This window comes from Beta vulgaris, chromosome 2 (assembly GCF_026745355.1).
Source record: "Beta vulgaris subsp. vulgaris cultivar EL10 chromosome 2, EL10.2, whole genome shotgun sequence".
Taxonomy (NCBI): domain Eukaryota; kingdom Viridiplantae; phylum Streptophyta; class Magnoliopsida; order Caryophyllales; family Amaranthaceae; genus Beta; species Beta vulgaris.
The window spans coordinates 11606635-11629917 of NC_079203.1; the positions used below are offsets into that span (position 1 = coordinate 11606635).

The following is a 23283-nucleotide window of genomic DNA, read 5'->3' on the forward strand; positions in this document are numbered from 1 at the left end:
TAGGATTCTCTTCACCGTTGTGAGATGAGATTCCTTTGGATTGGCTTGAAACCTTGCACATAGCCTTACACTAAAAAAACCGGAGCATTTGACAGTCAAATGCTCCGGTTATTTAGACAAAACCGGAGCATTTGTTTGTTAAATGCTCCGGTTTTTTCTTAACAACCGGAGTATTTTATAGTTTTTTTTTCTAAAAAAAAATTGTACAGCTCTAGCAGGTACTTATACAAGTAGCTTTTAGTGTGGCAGCCCCTAAGACTACTTTTATAAAAATCAAAAGAACGAATAAAAAGGATATAAAGTGAAATTTTATTAATCAAATAAAAATTAATATGCCATGACACAAGTATAAACAACTAGCTAATAATTGCGACCCCTAATTCTGCTCATAGCCTACTATCATTGATGTCCAGGCAACCATATCGCGGTCTTTTAACGAGTCAAATATCTCTCTTGCAGGATATCACATTGAGATTGGATATCCCAGATTTCTTTATAATTTTTCGAGCATCTTCTACACCTCCACACCTAGAGTACATCCAATATATACTACATAATTCAGAGAATATCACAGCAATTCATGCATCATGTAGTCATTAATTATGCAAAAAAAAAAAAGCCAGTAGCAGATACAACTCTAATTAAATGCGTACTAGGCTTGTTTGATTTGATCAATACAACTTCCCCATGTAAGCAGCAATAACATGGAAGATAGATTTTCATGAAATAATGGGTTTTCTTGAAACAACTTCGATATTTGATTCATATAATATTCCTATGGAAATGTATACAAAAGTTGTGACGTACAAAACTCAAATACCTCAATTAAAGATTGCCATTTTAAAAAAAAAAACAAAAAATACCTGTCTGCAATTGATTTTACAACTTCCTCACAGCTTCCATTCCATTCTTTCTCCTCAGAGAAGTTGATAGCTGATCGCAAGCAATTATGCAAAGCTCCATTTAAGCCTAGTAATTGCCTTTCCAAAAAGAGGCAGAAAAGAATTCCTATGAAATCTTCAACTTCTTGTGTTGACAATATCATATAACTCCTGCAAATAAGGTTCAGAAAATTAGTAAACACACAAAAGTAGAGCAAGTCTCAGGTGAGGGGACGTACAATAACTTATTGTAAGACATCAAAAGTTCTCTCCAAAATAATATGTCACGTCTTATAATAGAGATGTTATTCCAGTGACCCGACCTTACAATCAGTTTTTTTCAAGTCCACATACAATATTTCTTCATAAAAAAAGGAATTCGTCAATACATCTTCATCCTTCAGGTAAGTCCTTTTTTCATCCAACATCAAATTCAAATGATAAACACAATCTAAAAGTGAGTACCTAACTGTATAATGATAAACACAATCCTTTTTTCAACTCTAATTAAATTTCCCTCTCTGCTCAACAATTAAACATCCAATATATATTACATAATTCAGAGAATAGCACAGCAATTCATGCATCATGTAGTCATTAATTACGCAACTGAACCGCTGTAAGAGGAGCTGAACCTGTAGTATTTTCAGAATTATACACAAGTAAAATAGCAATCAGAAGATTAATTCACAACCAGTGAAGCAAAAAATAAGTAAAAGAAAGGAATTGATATTAAATGGACCTGAAATGCAAGCAGAGACAAAGTTAATCACCAGAGCAACTACGTTTACTGTTAGCTGGAACTGTACAAACTTCTGAATATTTACATAGACAGATCGACCCCAGCGAGTAACATTTAGTATGGTTGTGAAATTATCTGGAATGATTATAAGATCCACATTTCCAATCGTTAAAGGCATTGACCATTCTAATAAAAGGAATTCATGTAGACGGCATAAACTTAAACTGAACTAAACGCTAGATCTTGAAAAATATTTCTCATGACTTCAGAGTACTAAAATTGAAAAAGTTTGAGATAGAACTAATCTCAGTAACACCAGGATCAATAATCAAGGAGAGACTGCTTATCAATTGGCTGTGAATATTAAATCATAGGACGGGTAAGAAATATGAATCAACGGAATGATTAATACGTCTTACTCCATCAAAAAAGAAATTCACATTTTAATTCAACTATGCAAAGATTCAAAAACTTAATAGTCTTAAGTATGCAACAGTTAACATGCATGGTCCAAGAACATAGATCTCAATTCTAACCATTGCAGCAAACGACAATGGCAGTTAAACAAACTAGCTGAATCACAGTTCAAGAACTTCAAAAATCAACAAAACGATGAAGAAAGATAATGTGACAACATATACCTAGCAAGAAAATTTGCTTCTTCTTAGATATTAAAGAGCATCCAACTACTTGCTGAGATAACCCTAAAACTAACGAATACGAATTTGAAACTGGATTCATCTCTAAATCGCTCATTATCTCCTCTTCATTGTTGATTTTAATTCACTCTTTGTCTAACCTAATTCCTTATAGAACTCCAATTTCGTCAAAAAAACACCAAATTCGAGCTGAAAATTAGGGGGTTTTAAGCATGAGATTGAGAATAAAAAAGAATCGAAAATGAAAATGCAGGCAATAATTGATAAGAATGATAGAGGACCGAATTGAGGAGAGAAACTGTAAGAAAGGCGTTGGAGAGGAGGGAGGTGAGATTAGGTATTTGAGGGTTTTCAGTGGGCAAAGAACACTTGCTAGAGAGGGTCTTTGAGGAGAGAGCATGTGTGGGGGTGGGGGGCGTTGGACTAATACTTAGAGTTTTTGAGGAAAATCAAGCTATTATCAATAACAAAACTTGGGTAGAACTGTAACTTGGACAACTCAACACAAGAAACCGAAGTTTAAGAAGCCTGGACGCAAACAAGCAACTAAGAACGCAAACCAAGCAACTAACAACGCAAACCAAGCAACTAAAGACCACATCCATACAGAAAGAAAATAAAGGAGGAGGACACACACCTTCTTACTCATTTCTTGAAGCTCTTTAGCAAGGATGCATTTATCAAGTATCAGATAAACCTATACAACAATTAAAAGATAGAAATAAAAATACGAAAAACGCAAGAAAAAACCACAACATTAAAAGAATTAGGTAAACATACACTAGTAGAAAAAGGTCAATTTGCGTCGCCCCATTTGCGTCGCACAAACACGGAAACGACGCAGAAATACTATTTGCGTCGCACACAATGAAGTGTGCGACGCACAACATGGGTCCAGATCATAAAAAGAAGATTTGCGTCAGACAATTTGAAGCACGCGACGCAAACGATCCAACAATGTGCGTCGCACGTGCCTAAGTGTGCGACGCACATGACACAAAATAAATTTGGACCCGCTCACTTTGTTTAAACCCTAGCGCCTCATCTAAACATTGCAGCGCCTCTCTCAACTTCATTTCACCCTCACTCTCACTCTCACTCTCACTCCAACTTCTAGCGCCTCTCTCTTCATCTTCCTCTCCCATCTCACTGTCACTCCCTCTCTCTCTCTTCATCTTCCTCTTCCTCTTCCATCTCAACATTACAGCGCCTTTCTCTCTCTTAATCTCGCTGGAACTTCATTTTCATCATCAGCAGACGCACCCTTGGCGAGTCGATCTCAACATTACAGCGCCTCATCTTCGTTTTCTCTGTCAGATTCAAGAAGGAAGCTTCTGCTAAACTGAAGATATGAACGCTAAGAAAGACTCATCAGCAGACGCACCCTAGGCGAGTCGATCTCGTGCCGGCGAATCAAATCTGGGTAATTTAGAACTGCAAAGTTACCTTTATAAACGCTTTAGATTTTAATTTTTTTTATTAGATCTGATTTTATTTATTTCGGTTTTTTTAATTCTGTTTTCTACTGGAAATCTAGGTAATTTAGGACTGTTCCTCGTCGGTTTAAAGGGTGAGGATTGAAGATTAAACTCTCGTCGGTGAAGATTGAAGAACATTAAACTCTCGTCGGTTCAGATTTGTTTTTAGTTATGTTTTTTGAGTTTTCCCCTGTGAATCAAGAAAGAAAATATTCAGATTTTTGTTTTTGTTCAATATTTTCATTTTGTTCGTGTATTTTGTTATTCTTTTTCGATTCTTGTAGTTCTTGTAGTTCTTGTAGTTTCTCAGTTTTTTGTTAATCTATTCAGATTTTTCTTTTTGTTCAATATTTTCATTTCACTTTCTTAGTGTATTTTGTTATTCTACGAGAGTTATTCTATTTTGTTAGTTTCTCATTTTGTCGACGAGAGTTATTCTACCCAGATTCTTGTATTTTGAGATCTGATTCTTGTAGTTTGCACATTCCTAGTTTCTTTTAATTTAAAAAAAAAAAATTTTTTTTTAAAAAAAATTGCAATTTGCGTCGCACGTAGCCCAAGGTGCGACGCAAATCACTCATCTGCGTCGCACCCTAGGCGACGTGCGACGCACATTTCCCTTGTTGGGGGCTGGCAAGATCCACTTGCGTCGTACCGTATAAAGTTACGACGCAAATAGATGAACCATCTGCGTCGTTTCCGCATACGACGCAGATCGTTTATGAGTCATTTGCGTCGAGGGCTTTGGCGTCGCACTATAGTCCGACGCAAATAGGCGCCTCACATCCGACGCAAATTGCCTTTTCTGTACTAGTGATACAACACTGGCCGCATCAGACTAAAGATCTGGGTCATTAAAATACAACATCAAAGTGCTCATAGAAATATCAAAGTATATAATTTTGCTGAACAATGGATTTGAGGGTTTTCAGTGGGCAAAGAACAGTTGCGAGAGAGGGTCTTTGAGGAGAGAACATGTGGGGGTGGGGAGCATTGGACTAATACTTAAGAGTCTTTGAGGAAAATCAAGCTATTATCAATAACAAAACTTGGGTAGAACTGTAACTTGGACAACTCTACACAAGAAACCGAAGTTTAAGAAGCCTGGACGCAAACCAAGCAACTAAGAACGCAAACCAAACAACTAAAGACCACATCAATATAGAAAGAAAATAAAGGAGGAGGACACACACCTTCTTACTTGTTTCCTGAAGCTCTCCGGCAAGGATGCATTTATCAAGTATCAGATAAACCTATACAATAATTAAAAGATAGAAATGAGAAAGTCAAAAAACGCAAGAAAAAACCATAACGCTAAAAGAATTAGGTAAACATACAACACTGGCCGCATCAGACTAAAGATCTGGGTCATTAAAATACAACATCAAAGTGCTCATAGAAATATCAAAGTATATAATTTTGTTGAACAAGGGAAAAAATGAACACCAAGACTGCAGCTCAACGAAATGGTGTTGCAAGCAGATACAAGGTTTGCAGAGAAATAGGCAGTAAAAATAATCAACCAGTAGCCACTAAAAGCGAGTTTGCTTGATTTGAACTGAACTCCAAATGAAATGAAATATTCATCATATATCCATAACCATTGAGGGGTCATTTTAATACAGTCAATTTCTTGTTTTGGGTTTTTGATTCTAGAAATTATAGTAGTGAAATTAATAATTTTGAAAACTCATACCAATAACTACTTTATTTTTTTCTGATTTTCATATGTTTTCAGTTTTCAAATACCTAAAATTGGAAACAGAGAAACAATAACTAACATAGTGAAGTGACACAAGGGGGGCAATAACTCAAAAATGCAAACTCAATGGAAATTTTACTGCGATGCTAACTTCAGTGATAGACTGACAGTATCAGCAGGGGAAACTAATGCTCACCAAACTTACGGTGCCCACCAAATTAAGCAGGCACCTGCTCAGGCGCTGTGTACTAGTTTTTCAGAACATCCAAGCAACATATTTATTAAATATTACTCTAGAACCCATAAGACTCAGGGCAACCTACTGGAGATTGTTCAATACCTTCATTGTAAGTATCCCTAAGACCCTAAATACTTATAAAGCACGGTTTGTCAAAGTCTTATAACAGATTGTATCTGCACTAATATGTATATATTCGAACCTTAAGGAAAAAAGAAAAGTATAGTCTAGAAAGTGTGAAAAGCATAAGCAAATGCATGTACTTGAAAGATGAAAAATTTACCTTTGATTGGAGCATAAGCAGATGCTTGTACTATTATTGTTAATTCTAAAAACTGATAACAGAATAGTGGAAACTAATATTTCTGATTTCAATATTCTTATTTTGTAGTTTACCAAAAAAAACTAAAAACTAGAAAATGATAATGGACTGAATTATAATTTTTTCTTGCTATTTTGAAAGTTCTCTCTTTCCTTTTATAACATATCAAAGTAGCTACTTGCTATTTTAGTAATATAAATGACATCTAAACTTTGATCATTGACAGCAACTTGGACATAAAAATAAGAAGTTTATCGGTTGAGATAACAAATCATGTTTCCTTTAGATGTCTTTTTTTCGCTTTCAAACTTTTCCATATACACTCAAACTTAATAGATTACTACTAGTAAAAAGTGTAGGTTTTACAAATAAATCACTTAAAACTCAAGGAGCCCCATTTGGACCAAAATCACGGAACCTATAGTTGGGAACCGAAAAATTGAAAAACTAATCCAAGATCGCAAATTTGGATTTGAATCCTTCCTAAATCGAATGCATGGTCCGATCTGATTTTCTAGCATGGATTGAATTTAAGAACAACATTATGCTCTTACCAACTAATATATAATTATTGTTTATAAATGTAGTAAACCATTCTATATAGTTTTACCTCTCGGAATCAAACTCTTCTATCGTTGACGAAGGGATTTGGTATATTCATTTTTCTGCAACAAGACATTGCAGAAGATCTTGACAACTTGAATATATGAACACTAACGCAAGTAAAACAAATTGATCATATACGAAAGCCTCCCTAGTCCCTCATCGCTAGGAGTCCAATAAGTAGAGATAGGATAGGATACAAAAAGTAGAGTACAGAGTGATACATAAGAATGCACCACCGAACCTGAAACAACATCATCTTAGTGTACTCTCTCTAAAGGAGTTTCCGTGTTTTAGCATGCTCCAGAACAGCAACACTGGAACAACATTAGCTTGTTGCGGTTGCCGGAATGGAATCGAGGTAACAGATAAAGTTGTTGACCCAAACAAAGCCCTAGACGAAATCAAATAAAACCCTAAAAAAATCCCCAAACCTAAGAAACCAAAAAAAGAAACCTAAAAATACAGCAATAAAAGTAAATCACAACAATAAAGTTTGTACGAAATTACCTGGACATGCATTCCAAGGACCGGATCGGGAGAGAAGAGGGATAGAGAAGCAGCTTCATAAGGGAAAGAGAGAGAACGATAGAGGGAGTAATATCACAAGCATTAACCGAACAGAAGTCGACGATGGAGCCCTAATTTATCGACCAAACATAAGTCGACTTGAGCCCTAATATGTCGACCAAACAGAAGATTTGAGCCCTAATATGTCGACCAAACAGAAGCGGTGGACGACGGAGGACGGCTGAGTGGGGGAGAAAGCGAAGGACTTGGGAGAGAGGGAGGGAAGACGGACGGATGACGGCTGAGTGAGTGAGAGAGCGGGCGACTTAGGAGAGGGAGGGAGTAGGGACTGAAACTGATCTATAGGGTCGACTAATATTTGATTAAATTAGCGGGGAAATTTCACCCAAAAAAAAAACTCGCGCTTACCAATCCATGTGATCCGTTGACTAACCGGAGCATTTATTCACAAATGCTCGTGTTGATTAGTCAACCGGAGCATTTGACATCAAATGCTCCGGTTGATTAATCAACACGAGCATTTGTGAATTTTTTTTACTAAAGTATCATAAATGCTCGGGTTGATTATTCAACCAAAGCATTTGATAAGTAGCAAAAGCTATTTTTTCCACTAGTGTTAGGACGACTTGCAGTTAGATATAATAACGAGCCAATCATACCTCGATACTTGGTTTGATCCACACTTGTTCCTATAGTATCCTCATCCAATCTGGTTGATGTTCCCATAGGTGTATGATTTACTTTGGAAGCCTCCAAACCATAGTTTTTCAGCAGTTCCTTTATGTATTTTTTTGTTGATGGATGTAAATTCCTTCTTCTGTTTGCTTGATTTGCAACCCCAAGAAGAAGTTGAGTTCACCCATCATGCTCATTTTGATTTCTTTACTCATGAGATTAGCAAAGTCCTTGCACAAAGATTCATTAGTGGCACCAAATATAATACCATCAACATATATTTGAACTACTAATAAATGTTTTCCTTTTGATTTTAAAAATAAGGTTCGATCGAATTTTCCTCTTTTAAACTCATTTTCAAGAAGGAACTTTGAAAGTCTTTCATACCATGCTCTTGGAGCTTGCTTTAACCCGTAAAGAGCCTTGTCAAGCTTGAAGACATGAGTTGGAAAATCTTTTTTTTCAAAACCCAGAGGTTGTTCCACGAAAACCTCTTCATTTAGATAACCATATAAAAACGCACATTTCACATCCATTTGATACAATTTAAAACCCATGAAAGCAGCAAATTCAATAAAAACTCTAATAGCTTCCAATCTAGCAACAGGTGCAAAAGTTTCTTCATAATTTATACCTTCTTGTTGATTGTATCCTTTTACAACTAAATGAGCCTTGTTCCTTACTATGGTTCTGAACTCATCAACTTGTTCTAAAACCCATTTCAAACCAATAACCTTATTGTGTTTAGGTTTAGGTTCAAGGTGCCAAACTTTGTTTCTTTCAAATTGATGAAGTTCATCTTGCATAGCTACAATCCAATCAGCATCAGTGAGGGCTTCTTCATGGTTCCTGGATTCATCATAGAAAGAAAAGCATGAAAAGCACAAAAATTTCTAATTTGAGATCTCGTTTGAGTTCCCTTATTTATATCATTGATTATGAGTTCCATTGGATGGGAACGATGAGTTTTCCAAGGCTTTGGTTGGAAATCCTGGATGGAAACTTGATTTCTTTGATTATCTTCACTTCCCTTTCTTGGGAACCAGGTTCAACAATAGTGGATTCATTCACTTGTGTATCTCACCTAGTTCTTCTTCTTCTTCATTGGGAACAGGAACATGATATTATTCCTTAGGCTTTGTTCCCATGACTTCTTCTTCTTCCAAAGTCTCATCAATGAGACTTTGATCTTTTACCAAACCTATCTTGAAGTCATCATCAATGTGTGCTTGAACAAGTTTATCTGTTTCATCAAAAATAATATGCACATACTTTCTTCTACACACATAGACCTTTTATTATAAACTCATAAGCTTTGCTACTAGTAGATATCCTAGAAATACAGCTTCATCACTTCTAGCATCAAATTTTCCAAGATTTTGTTTCCCATTATTATGAACAAAACATTTACATCCAAATGTTCTGAAATATGTAATATTGGGTTTTTTTACCAAAATAAGCTCATAAGGAGTTTTATTTAAAAAGGTCTACCAGGCACGATTTATAATATGACAAGCAGTATTCACAGCTTCGCCCAAAAGTTCATAGGAAGACCACTAGCTATAACATAGTCCTAGCCATTTCCTTCTAATGTTCTATTCTTCCTTTCAACAACACCATTTTGTTGAGGTGTTCTAGGGGCGAGAAATTTGATCTAAGCCATTGTCCTACTAAAGTCATCAAACTTAAATTCTCAAATTCTTTGCCATGGTCGGATCTAAGGTGTAACAATTTTTACCACTCAAATTTTGAACTTCCTTTGCAAAGATAAGGAACTCATCATAAGTCTCGTCCTTGCTAGAAAGAAAAATAACCCATGTAAATCTAGAGAAGTCATCAACAATAACCAACACATATTTCTTGCCACGCACTCCTACTTTGAGTCCTCATTGTTCCATACAAAATCCATATGAATCAACTCTAATGGTATTGTGGTACTTACCACATTCTTGGACTTAAAAGAGGATCTAACATGCTTCCCTTTAGCACACGCATCACAAACACGATCTAAATGAAGCTTAATGGAAGGTAGACCTAAACTATTTCTTTAGAACGAAGTTTGTCAAGCAAAGAAAACTAGCATGTCCAAGACGCATATGCCATAAAAGAGAATCATCATCAATAACACTAAGTCATGTAAACTTATTTTTGGGAACAAGGTCAAGATCCACAACATATGTGTGTCTTTGTGCTTTTGTTGACGATTAGACATTTTTCACTATTAAATTTTACAAAGTTCCCTTTATCACAGAATTGGGAAATACTCAACAAATTATGCTTCAAACCATCAATTAGAAAAATGTTATGGAATGTGACGATTACTTACCAACTTTACCCATGGCAACTATGTTACCTTTCATGTTGTCACCAAAAGTCACGCTTCCACCATCATAGGCTGAGAGTGAGAGAAATCTTGATCTATCTCCAGTCATATGCTTAGAACAACCACTGTCTAGCTACCATGTGTTGTTGCCCCTCACTCCAACCTGCAAGAAAACTCGGTTTGTTTTGTTGAGGGTTCTTAATCCAATTTTGTATAGGTAGGATTTTCTTTTCGTTTCTACTTAAGTGAAGTTCCTCTTCAAGTTCCTTGTTTTCTTTTTCCAAAAATGAAACATGATTTTTCAACTCGTTTATTTCAGATTTGAAACTTTGTAAGGGAACTGACTTAATATCAAAGGAACTCACTTCAGTAACAAACTCTTTTAATTGCGATAACTCAAGGCTTAACGTACAAGTAGTTCTCATTTTTAAGATTTTTAAATCCTCTTTTAATTTTAGATTTTTATCAAACAACTCAAAAATCTTTGTTCAATATCAGTTTGAATACTTTTAAGCCAACAGGTATGTTCCTTCACAACTATAAAGCATGTCGACATTGTTTCAGTTTAATGGAATCATCTTTGCAATCATTCACGGCATCAACAATAAACTCAAATAATTTTTCTTTACTAATGAATTAAGACGAGTTTTGGTAGTGTCTAGACTTGCCTAAGAGATTCAATCTCTTCATCAGATTCGGAATTGTCAAGAGCCATGAGACAAAAGTTTGCGTCTCCTCATTTGGTTGAGGATCATCTTCTTCTTCGGAGTCAGAATCTCCCCATGCAGCAACCATAGCTTTCTTCATATCAGATCTAGTATAGGAACTTTTGTATTCCTTGTTCCTATCTTGCTTCGTTCCTTCCTTTGCCTTTTTCTTGTTCCCATTGGGGACATCCTTGATAAAGTGATCGAACTGCCACACTTATGACAAACAAGTTTGTTAGAATATTTCTTATTTTACCTTTGTAGTCTCCATTCTTCATGTTCCTAAATATCCTTTTGAATTTTCGGACCATGAGAGTGGATTCTTCTTCGTTAGTTTTCGAGTCATCACTTTACTCAGCTTTCAAGGCAATCTATTTTTGCTTGGACATATCTCCATTCTCATTGTCCATTGCAAGCTCTGAGTCATAAGGGAACCAGCAAGTTGTTCCAGATGAACTTCGTAAAGTCCTTAGTTTCTGTAAGGCAGTACCTTAGCCATCCATCGATCCCTAGGAAGGCTCCTTAGGACCTTTCGTACCTGTTCCTCAGAACTAATCACTTTTCCAAGAGATTTTAGCTCATTAATGATATTAGTAAAACTTGTAAACATGTCTTGAATAGATCTTTTGATTTCATTTAGAAAGTTCATATTGTTCATCAAAAGATCTATTTTTGATCTCTTAACTTCACTCGTACCTTCTGAGTGACTTCAAGAAGATCCCAAATTTTTTTGCGTTTTGCATCCCATGACACGATTGTGTTCATGAGGTCCAAGACCACAATGAAGCAGTTTTATAGCAAGAGCATTAATTTCCATTTTTCGAAATCTCTTTATCAAATCAGACATGATTAAGAATTACCTCGTTCTTGTCATTAGTGGTAGTGACTTCAAAATCGCCTACCTCTATGACTCTCCATACCTGGTAATTGTCGGCTTTGATGAAGATATCCATCATGTTCTTCTAGTAGGTGTAGAACTTACCATTGAACATTGGTGGCCTCTGTGTAGAGTACCTTCTTCCAGTTTCTCTCTGTATTCATATTTTCAAGATCTTGAACTATACAGGGTTTCCTGATTTTAGAGTTCCCGCTCTGATACCAATTGTTGTATAATATGAGCACTATAAGAGGGGCGGTAAATTATAGTGAGAGAATAAGCTATACTTTTTGCGGAATTAAAAGTTAACTTGGGAACACACAATGGGAACACGAAATATTACAGCGAGGAAAAACTTCCTAGGCCATAGGAAGAAACAACCTCGACCACAAGGGATTTTAACAAACTTTCCACTATATAGGCCAAAACAACTCTGTTACTTTTTTCTCTCGAGCTCACAACTTAAGTACTAAACTCAAGTTCCCAACGACAGTTCCCACAACTGTCGTTCCTCTCAAACTTCAATAGAAGTTACTTTCTCTTTCTCTTTCTCTTGCTTCACTCAAAGCTTCTCACACTTACAAGAGTTCATTCAAACCCTTAACTCAAAAATACAATTTATAAGACTATGGAAGATTAATAACTCGAATAAAGTAAGTATGAATTCTCTTAGGAACTGCACTGACTCTTTTAGACAACTAAGAATATTTAGCTAAGCCAGACACACATTTGGTGTGACTAATAAAAGTCAGACACACATTTGGTGTGACTAATAAAAGTCAGACACAATTTGTTCTAAGTTTTAGGCACCTATTTATAGACAATTTAGACAAGACATAAACTTATCCACTACTTAATCCATTATCCCATGATATCCATGACTCTAATTAATTAATTAGTTTATTTTAAATATTCCTTGAGAAGTAATTAATCCACTTCCTCCACTAGTATTGTTCAATTGTAGTGTATTGATTGAATTGGTATGAGCATGGTGGACCGAGCAGATGCCTTAGGTTTTAATTATCTGATTTACATCCATATTTGATTTGGTTTACGTTAGTATTAGTTATTATTCATTGAACCAATGTTTCTTCTGGAATAGTTTATTTAATTGAGCATTAATCTATAGAAATCCTCTCCGTGAGGATCGATTCATATTTTCGAAGTCTTAGCTAACAACAAACACCATGCGGTGTGGAATAGAGCAGCTTTGGGAAGATATGTATGGGCTATTGCAGCCAAAAAAGACAACTTGTGGATCAAGTGGGTTAATGAAGTATATATAAAGGAGGAAAACTGGTGGGGTTATAAACCCCCAAATAGGTGCTGCTGGTACTGGAAGATGAATTGTGAGATAAAGGAGGAGCTTAAGGGGTTGATATCACTGACTCAGATCATACAGCTGGGTGAATATTCAGTGAAGAAAATTGTGAAGTTGTATACTGGGGAGCTGGAGTATGTCAACTGGGATAAGTATGTGTGGAATAGACTCACTATTCCTAAACATAGGTATTTTGTGTGGCTCACAATGTAAAACAGATTACAGACAACTAGTAGATTACATAGAATGGGAGTTGCCAATACTGTCAATTGTTTGATATGTGATGATGCTGTGGAAACTCAAGAACACCTACTGTTTGAGTGCAAGTTCAGCTCTGATGTATTCAGCCATATAAGAAGATGGTGTGGGCTCCCTGATAACCACACTACTGTTAATGATACTCTGAGGTGGATAGCTAGAAGCAGGAAGAATCACTTTCAGAAGCAGGTTTTATTTGCTATTGTTGGTGCAATGATATATCACATTTGGGGCACGAGAATTGATGTATTTTGGAATCATCGAGTAGTTTCTTTCCACAACATTGTAAATAGAATCCAGAAAGATGTTATAGGAAGAATGTATAGGGTGATGCCTAAGAAAACTGGTATAGGAGGAAAAGAGTGGCTCAGGAATTTAGCAAATCAAGTGTATATCTAGTTGTGCTTTGCTCTTTTGGGGGGTGAGGGTCCAACCTAGTTGGTTCGTCTATCCCTAGAAGCGCTTGTGGTTGTAAATTTGAGCCTGATAGTGAAATCATATTACTTAGCAAAAAAACAAACACCGTGCACTTGCGGTGCTATTTTAAAACCCGTCAAATTTTGGCGTCGTTGGCGGGCAGATGACTATTTTGTTGAATTATTTGAACTATTTCTACTTTCTCATTGGAACTTCAAGTTCCAATTGAGGCAATTTCACTGCACACTTTTCTTTGTTTCTTTTATGCTCATGTCCAAAATAATGGTTACTCCAATTCCAACCAATCTTGATCTTGAGGAAACCATCAGGTAACTGAAAAAGAAACAGAAGAAGAAAAGGCACTCTGATAATCAGGGAAAATCACTGAAGGTCCTTCAGAACCAATCATACCTCCTAAGTCACTGAAATCTTATGTGATACCTTCCCCTAATGGCATTCTCACAGGCCCTACTATATCCACCATAGTTGTGACCAACTTTGAGATCAAGTCTGCCCTTATTGATATGATCCAGTAGAACCAATTTGGAGTGCATCCATCTGAAGACCCTGCTAATCATATATAACGGTTTCAACAACTCTGTCGTACCGTTAAGCACCAAGGGATCACTCCTAAACAAATGTAGGTCATGATTTTTGAATTATTTCCGAAAGACAAGGTGCAAAAGCGGTTACACGATGTTATATAAACTGATGAGTGGAGTTCTATTTCTGAAGCATTCCTAAGAGAGTATTACCCTTCTACCAAAACTACAGAAATGGAACATAAACTTGCTACATTCTTACAAGAGCCTGATGAGACATTGAAGGAAGCATGGAATAGGTTCAAAGACCTACCGAGAGCGTGTCCATACCACCACCTTGATAAGTGGTTCATTACCCCAAGCATTCTACTACAGTCTGCAACCCCATATCAAGAGTACAATTGATTCATCTACATAGGGTGTTCTCCTAGATAAGGAAGTAGATGAATGATATGATTTTTCTGGCCAACCTCCCAACTAATGATGATAATTCTTTCAGGAGTGCTACAAAGAAAAGTTGGATGTTGATGCATATGCACTTCTATCATCCCAGGTTACATTGTTAAGTCCTTGAACAAGTGCAAATTGTTTAATGATGTGGTAAGGAAAAACGAATCCTTTGAGTGGACAAGCAAGCATGAAGAAGCATGAAGAACCTGAAGAGCTATATGATGACACCACCTCTCTTGGGGAAACCTAAAGACAAAGAGACACTACAACTTTACCTAACAGTGACAAATGCAACTGTGAGCACATCTTGGTACGAGAAGATGGAATGCAATCCCCAATATACTTCCTAAGTCCCTAAATATAGGTACCTTGTTTTTGGGCACAAGTATTAAGGAGAAATCATAAGTGGGACCTTAGTTGTATTAAATCAAAAATAAAATTAAAGTTGGTATATTATTCATGAATTGAGTATTGAGAAGAGAAAATATGGGCCACTTTAATTACAAATTCATCTTGTCTATCGAAAAATGGGTAATATAATAAAAAGTGAAAGCTAAATAATATTGTAATTGGTGGACCCATACCAAATAAGTAACTGGAAAATTTATTTGGGACATACATAAATGAAAAATGGGAACTCTAATTAGGGACGGATGAAGTATTATGTAAGCAAAACCTTATTAGATGTCGAAATAAGGTACGCGTCTCTAGATAAACTCATACTTGCTTTAGTTATGGCTTTCAATAAATTGCGACCATACTCTGTATGAAATCCTATTTGCATAAAAACTAACTATCATATAAAGTTAGTAATGAATAAGCCATAAATATCAGGCAGGATGGCGAAATGGGTAATGCATTTAAGTGGTTACGAAATTAGGTACGAACCAATTCATCAAATCCCATGTTTTGGTCGACTTTGTGGTTGATTTCAGTCCGAAAATGCAAAGTGAAGCACCAGTTGCTAGATAAGACGGAAAAACCAAAATGGACATAATGCATGGATCTAGCTTCCACCACCAATGGAGCATGACAAAAATTTGTAAATTGCCACAAGGGAACATAATAATTAATAGCTCAGGCTATACATTGTGAATTCAAGGCGATTAATAACGAATAGGAGAGTATGAAGCGTTGATTGTCGCCTTAAACTTAGGAGTAGAATCAAAGTTCAAGCGAATTGATGTAAGTTGTAATTCTTTGTTGATTTTCAATCAGTTTAACAGATCTTATGTAGCCAAAGATCAAAAGATGGCAAAATATTTGGACATTATTAAATATATTGCCAGCAAGTTTGACGATTTTTCGATCAAATAAATACAAAGAGAACAAAATGTTGAAGCAGATGCCTGGAAAACCTCGGGTCTATCTCAACAATAATTAACTTAAGCAACATCCAATTGTGCACATCATGCAATCTACAAAGCAACAGTATCTAGTGAGCAGATTGGACGTCAGAATTCATCCAATGGCTAAAGGAGGACAGCTTACCCAATCCGCCTAGGGACACACGAAGTTTCAAGGTTAGAGCATCCCATTTCATTCTAATTGACAATACTTTATTCTGCAAGTGAGCTGCGAGTCTGTACTTAGGATGCCTGAAGAAAAAACGATGTTCAAATTTTCTTGCGCGAATTACATGATGGCGAATGCAATAATAATTGCGGTGGCAGAAGTTTATCCAACAAAGTACTAAGAATGGGTTACTACCGACCTACCATGAGAAAAGATGTCACGGAGTACGCCAAAAAAATGTGACGCCTGCCAAAAACATGTTGTATGACATGAAATTTAACTTTTTAGTGTTCCAAATCCAATATATTGTCTAAGAGGTTTTGATTTGATCCCATTATCATTTACTCAACAGTGTCATTATTAAACCACCAAAACACATCTAGTTTTTTGTAACTAAAGACTAAATTTATCTTAAAAAGTATTACTAAATAAGTTTATGTGCTACATGACGTGCTCAATCATTCAATATATATTACTACTAATTATATAAACAATTAGTAATGTATATAGGACATGAGATTTGACCCTTAACTCTCAAGATTCCGCATTAAGATCTTAATCTAATTTGAACTACATAATGCAAATGTTATCATTTTATTATAGAAAAACTCAATCATTAATGAAATTGATATTTCATAATTTCAATCTTGTAACAATACCAAACTCTCCAACAAGGCAACAAGGAGAAACTAAATAAACCATCTCAAAATTGAGGGGAGAAAATAACTCTCACAAATAATGAAAGGGTTACTAAATTCGAACTACTAAACAAACTATTAGTTTAGGAGAAAATCAATAAAAATTGAAACTTATCATTAGCATAAATAGATTTGGAAGTCTACATAACATGATTACCTTTATTGAAACTAATAATTTGAACATAGAACAAGATAGAGTATCTTCTTACTTATTACATCCATAGAGATCGACCTTATACTAATAGCGGGCTAATATGGGTCTACATATTTCTTTTGGTAGGTGGCTTCTCATTCCACTTATGCCAAAGCACAGGTTTATTAGTCTTAAGATCTATTACATTAATCCCTTGCTCATTTATAGTCCAAGTACAATCATCATAATTACAATAATGATAAAAATGATCTTTCATAGTGTAAACTACGCTATAAGTATGACCATATTTTATGGACCATACATCGCACCAAAAAAGGGTGGAATTAAAAATATTCCCAGTGAATTTCCAAGAATATGATTGACGAGGTTGAAGTACATGTTGACCTAAATCATCATCCTTTGATCTGCAACGAATTGCGACAGGAAAGTTTTTAGGTAAATCATTCCTTATATTCACATGCTTCCACCCAGAAGAAGCAGCAACAGCAACTTCATAATTATTTGAAATAACTATTGTAAAGATTATAACCAAAGCCCAAGGAAATTTATCCATGTAGAAATGATTAACGATTCTGCAAAACTCTATTTTTTTTGTTGTGAAACAAAAAAATATATGACAAGAGGAGAGAAAGAAATGCAAAATATCCTTGTAACTATTATTTTATTTTTGCAATGAGATATAATGTGTTTATATAGTTTTTAGGAAACATAAATAAGTAATGGATATAATTCTTCCAAAATATAACCACTGAAATATAGGGTGACAATATTTTAACGCTACTAATTAGTGATGTTATTGAAGGAAATCAATACCGTTCGTTTTCCATTCAACTTTGCAAACAATAATATGAACTTAATTACAAGAGTGATGTTAGGCTACAAAATAGCTACCGATTAGCTAAAATTAAGGAAACGTAATATTGACTACTAAAGAGGGATATGTACAATAATAAGAGATTATATACAAAAATATCTATTGCCTAGAATATATCCGTGATATATTCTAACAGTTATAAATAAAGAAACATGTATAATAGGGTTTTTTTTTTTTTGAAAGATATAATAGGGTGATTATGTACGTTGAGAATGTTAATTTTAGCATTCCATGCTCAACAAGTAGGAGTACAAATGTTCTCTTAGTTTCCTTGTTGGTGCAAATATATGTTCTCTTAGTGATCGTGGGAACAAGGCACCTTTCTTATACAAGTAACTAGAAATATACGCACATGAAAAGATTAGCAATACGGAAACAATGTTATTGATACAGAGCAATATTAGTCGAAGCTACTCTTGTTAAATTTTTGTGTATGAAGATGGTTTGTGAGTTATGAACTTATGGATCTCAACCACACGATTGATTTAGAGTTATAATACTTATTCATTAGAGTTATATCCTTCTAAAAAAAATTGAATTAAAAAAAAAGTTGTTTTTTTTTTTTTTGAATTCTTTTTTTTCAAATATTTTGTTTTTGGAGTTACATCACTTTTTCATTAGAGTTACATCACTTTTTCATAATAGTTATAGCACGTAAAATTTATTCTCATTTCTCATATAAGTATGCATTCTCATATGAACTCACTTTTCTATGTATATATATATATATATATATATAATATTAATATATATATATATATATATATATATATAAGATTACATGAGAATGCTCCTTACATGAGAAATGAGAAAGAATCTCAACTACACGATTGAATTAAAGTTACAACACTTGTTCATTAGAGTTATACCTCCCTAAAAAAATTTGTGCCCAAAGAAAATATATATTTTTTTTCTAATATTCTTTTTTTGAAGTTACATCACTTTTTCATTAGAGTTACATCATTAATTCATGAGAGTTATAGCGCATAAAATTCATTCTCATTTCTCATGTAAATATGCATTCTCATATGAACTAACTTCTATATACTAGTTGTTGGCCGACGCGCACCGTCTCCCAAGGTAGAAAATTTTGATAAACAAAATCAATTGTGTAACTATCCGAACCAAATCATTGTGGTTATCATCTCATTTAAGTGTATTTGTGATATCAAAATTAAGTTAAACGTAATTAGCGTATTGAACGCAAAGATATTGCGCCAAGATGACTAATTAATTGCAATTTTTGTCTTATAGTTGCTAGAAGGTAGCAAAAGTGGCTGGCGGACAACTAAATATTAAGAATTGGCATAATTAAGTTGGTAGAACAAAGGAATTAAACTTGATAAATAAGAGCATAAGTAGATTGCATAACATAAATACATATACCCTTGTTAGTTCTAGCTATTGTTGAATTGTAAAATAGGAAAAAAAAGTATTTGCCATGGACATTGAGCCACGTGAGCCTTTATGTAATTATGTTTGTCTAAAACGCTCTTGAATAATTGTTATATATATATTAGAATAGCTTAACAATGCTTAATAGAAAAACATATTAGTAGCAAAAGATGCTAGGCCGACCATAATTGCAGGTTCCTCGCTCCATCCAACTATGATAATCCTACAATGAGAATGAGTATATATTACTTTTATATGAATAATACAAGGAAGCGACAAAGCTTAAGTTGTGTGGTGGGCATATCTTTATAATGTTTCACAACAAATTTGAATTGGTCATTCTTTATGTATTAAGATAGCTTACACCTGTAACAATCTACTCAATGCACTACTAATAGCCTGATTAATCAACTTATTAGGGACAACTAATAATATGAACAACGCCTTTTGACTTATTGAACATGAAAAAGGCAAGAATGTCAGTAGGAAGTTTTATTATTAGAGACGTAGAGAATTTTTGATAATAACTTATAATTTAATTGACTTATACAAGACAAAGAAAGGTAATTTCTAGCCTCTAACGCTCCAACTAAGATATAATTACATCATAAATCCAAATGGTAATTGAATTGAATGACCATGGTTTTGATTTAGAATATTTCTTACATAATTAGGTGTAAAAAAATTGAACTTATTATAAGATTAGAAGTAATATATCATACATCACTAAACATAGCTTCATGACTAAAAGGGTACACTTTCTTATTAGATTGTTCATTGATGCATAAACCATACATTACGCTATCAAAGTACCAAACTTAACTCTAGATTAAACCTATGTCTCTAACCCATAATCTCTATCCTTTTTTCTATTTGTCTATCTCTCACTCCTTTTGTGATGTTGAGAATCTTGAAAATCTTTTGAAAGCGTTCACCTCCTTGTCTTCCTCTCTCTCCCATTTGTTGTGTTTCTATACTTGGCCATCTCATCTCTTTTCCCTTTCTTTCCTCCTTCTGTGTTTCTCTCTTTGTCCTTTCTCCCTTAGACTTGCAATGAAAGAGTAAGGCAGGTTTATCTCGACAAATGTCTGTTTGAACTAACGTTTGTAGCTCCCTTTTGCTAGAATTACATATCTTCAAATCGACATCTTGTTTCACAGAGGATGCACATAATTTCAAAATATAGTTTATCTTTTTTTAACAATGAAGTTAAGAATATTAGCAAGTTAGTAGAGAGATACTAATATCAGCACTACGACAAAAATCGTAATTGAAAACGGCTGAAAAGAGTTATAGACAGCAGTTTCCAACCACTGTTGATCTACGTGCTAGTCAAGGCACCATTTGATAGTGGTCACGAAGAACCGCTATGAATGATACATAAGTTTTTCTTTTTTGGTGGTAAATAAGTCATTACAATTATTATAGCACATGTAGGACTTGAACCTACATCCATGTGCAACTGCACATTACTCTACCATTTGAGCTAATACGCTTCAAAATACATCCATAAATATAAATTGAAAATTATTATAATATAAGATATAAAATGAAAAAAAAAACATTGAAATTAACTAAGGTCAGCCAATGTATACTTCATAATATATCATCAAACCAAAAAAGAAAAAGAAAAGAAAGTATAATAAGAGATCGATTCATAGGTGGGAAACTTAATTATTTTTTCTCCAATAACTAAGTAAGATTATAATACTGTAATATTAATATCAGTGTCACAGAAGGACAATAAACATTCAAGCTCCAAAAACAGAAAACCCGAAAGATACCAACACAATCATTCCAACACCTATGAACCATTCGACGAACACAAGCCAGGAGCTAGGAAAATTACAGTGGCTAGACAAGCAAATTAATAGAAGTAATAAATTTCCTAGACTCATTATGAAAGTTCCAAAAGATAACCTAGCTAAAAGATGTCGGTGTTAAATCCTACGCCAAGAGTTAGAGAGGCAAGACGGAATTAGTTGGAACCAACTTGTAAATTCCAAGAAACATTATAGAGTGGTATTGCTGCAGAATATAAACATTATCACACCACATCACAGTCACACACAAAACTTAGATTGATAATCACGGAAAATTATTGTAGATGACAACTTACTAATTCTTCAAAAGTTTCTCTCTTTGAATATCATAATAAACATATGCAGTGGCTCCATAAGCAACATCTTTGAGAAGCAATCTTGAAACTTCAGTCCAAATTGCTCATCGCTTCTTGAAGAATAGAGACAACCACGGGACCTAGAAGCTATAAACAACCATTGTAATATCAAATTGTCAATATCACAAGGCATTAATCTATGAAAGATAAAACTTCACCTACTTGGTTGTACTTGTGAAATAAAACAATGTAAAGAGCTTCAGCACAGGTCTTAGTGGATTGCTTAGTTTCTCAATCCACTGCACCCATGTCCTGTTCATGATGAAAGCCTTCAGGATTTTGGCTTGGCTCCACTCTTCCAAATCACTCACTGATAAAAACAAAATACATGTGTGATGTCACAACCATAGCTAGATACACATAATATATTGAAATTGATGGCCAACTATGAAGAAACACCATACAAAAACAGGAAAACCATGTAGTCTAAGGCGGATTAGTGCGTATTTTAGCCAATTAAGGCATCTTTATTTCCTTTTTGGAGGGAGGAGAATTTCCAGAAAACATAACAGGTAAAAACTAGGTGATTCATCAACCGGCATTGAAATTTAAGTTCAACAAGTAACTTCACTCATTGTACAACTTCACCAATAAGAGTTCCAATATACTTCCTCCGTTCCATAATAAGTGAAACACTTCTCTAAAAAAGCTCTCACATAAAAGAGAGAAGTGTTTCACTTATTATGGAACGGAGGAAGTATGCGTTATTTAGAGAGGAGGCTGAAATTAACAAATCTAGTTAAACGATCAATCTAGCAAAGCAGAAGGAGAAGACACGTGACAAACAAAGAAAATCAAGCCACAAAAATCAGTAGCATCTCAATTGGTGCACCTAAGTTGTTATTGTGCCTAAGCCAAAAATCAGGCAGTGGTTAACGAATATTAGTATCAGCATTCCTATACCCGATAATTAAACACCCAAAGCCTATTGATGAACTATATTTATGGATTTAATGTTTAGAAGGTGGCAGCTATAACAAATTCATATTATCTGGTTTTGTTTTTTACAAGTAAAAATGGGGCCGTTTCCCAAGTTAGAAAAAATTGATTTTATTTAAATAGTAACCTAGTGCTAAAAAACAAAAATGGTGAACAAATGGGCTCTATGAATTTGTATCATGAATTCTTACAACTAAAGTCATACGCATCGTGACAAAAGGATCTATCAGTCTGAGTAGTGAACTGAAAGATACTTCTTCCTCTTGCTAATAAGCATATTGGAAACAATTAAAAGAATTAGTGTAACATAATTTCCTAAATCTGTACGTGAGTTGCAATCTGGAAAAGCAAATTATGGTTGATTTTGGCTTATTTTTGGCCCATTTTGGAAGAACCCCAAACTGAAAAAGCTAACAATATAAAGAATTATGTTACACTAAGCAGAACTAACATAGGAAATAATTAACATAACTAACATAATCTCTCGTTTGTCATGAGTTCGTGTAAGTTATTTTTATAGTTTCTAAGCATAGAAGACAAAAAGATTTTAACCACAAAGTTTCTCAATAAAACTAAAAAGTATAAGGGGCAAGACAAGTCTTACCTTTCCCCCAACTCTTATATATGCATCTCATAATCTGCAAACAAGCATTTGAGTAAAATAATTGCATATTACCTATTTATATGGGTTAAAAAGGGGAACACAAAGAGAAGAAAACATTCAGTTTTTTGAAGTCATGTTATACACGGAAATGGGAACCAAATTATTGATATACTCGTACCATAATACTCTTCTCCATTCA

The 23283-nt window shown here is 34.6% G+C and overlaps 3 long non-coding RNA genes and 1 other non-coding gene across 5 annotated transcripts in view; 1 reads left to right on the forward strand and 3 right to left on the reverse strand.

The window, feature by feature from the left end:
• The window catches only part of LOC109136334 (uncharacterized), a 7461-nt gene extending 4624 nt beyond the window's left edge, over positions 1–2837 (reverse strand). The window contains exons 1-3 of one of the 2 annotated variants that reach the window (XR_008967941.1): positions 2265–2837; positions 864–1052; positions 1–528 (exon numbers count right to left, since the gene is read on the reverse strand). The exon at positions 1–528 is cut by the window's left edge and continues 1393 nt beyond it. This is a non-coding gene — a long non-coding RNA (uncharacterized LOC109136334). The remainder of the gene's footprint in view (positions 529–863; positions 1053–2264) is intronic. The other variant, XR_007270969.2, reaches the window with a different exon arrangement.
• Positions 2838–3066: 229 nt separating this feature from the next.
• On the forward strand, positions 3067–4224 carry LOC125495128 (uncharacterized). The gene is made up of 2 exons (XR_007271810.2): positions 3067–3705; positions 3820–4224. It is a non-coding gene; the product is annotated as an uncharacterized LOC125495128 (long non-coding RNA).
• A 10283-nt stretch (positions 4225–14507) lies between these two features.
• LOC125495331 (small nucleolar RNA R71) lies at positions 14508–14614 on the reverse strand. The gene has a single exon (XR_007271970.1). It is a non-coding gene; the product is annotated as a small nucleolar RNA R71 (small nucleolar RNA).
• Positions 14615–20758: 6144 nt separating this feature from the next.
• Positions 20759–22046, reverse strand: LOC130590567 (uncharacterized). Its single transcript, XR_008968419.1, has 3 exons — positions 21946–22046; positions 21704–21851; positions 20759–21628 (listed from the first exon to the last, which is right to left on the reverse strand). It is a non-coding gene; the product is annotated as an uncharacterized LOC130590567 (long non-coding RNA).
• Positions 22047–23283: the final 1237 nt, after the last annotated feature.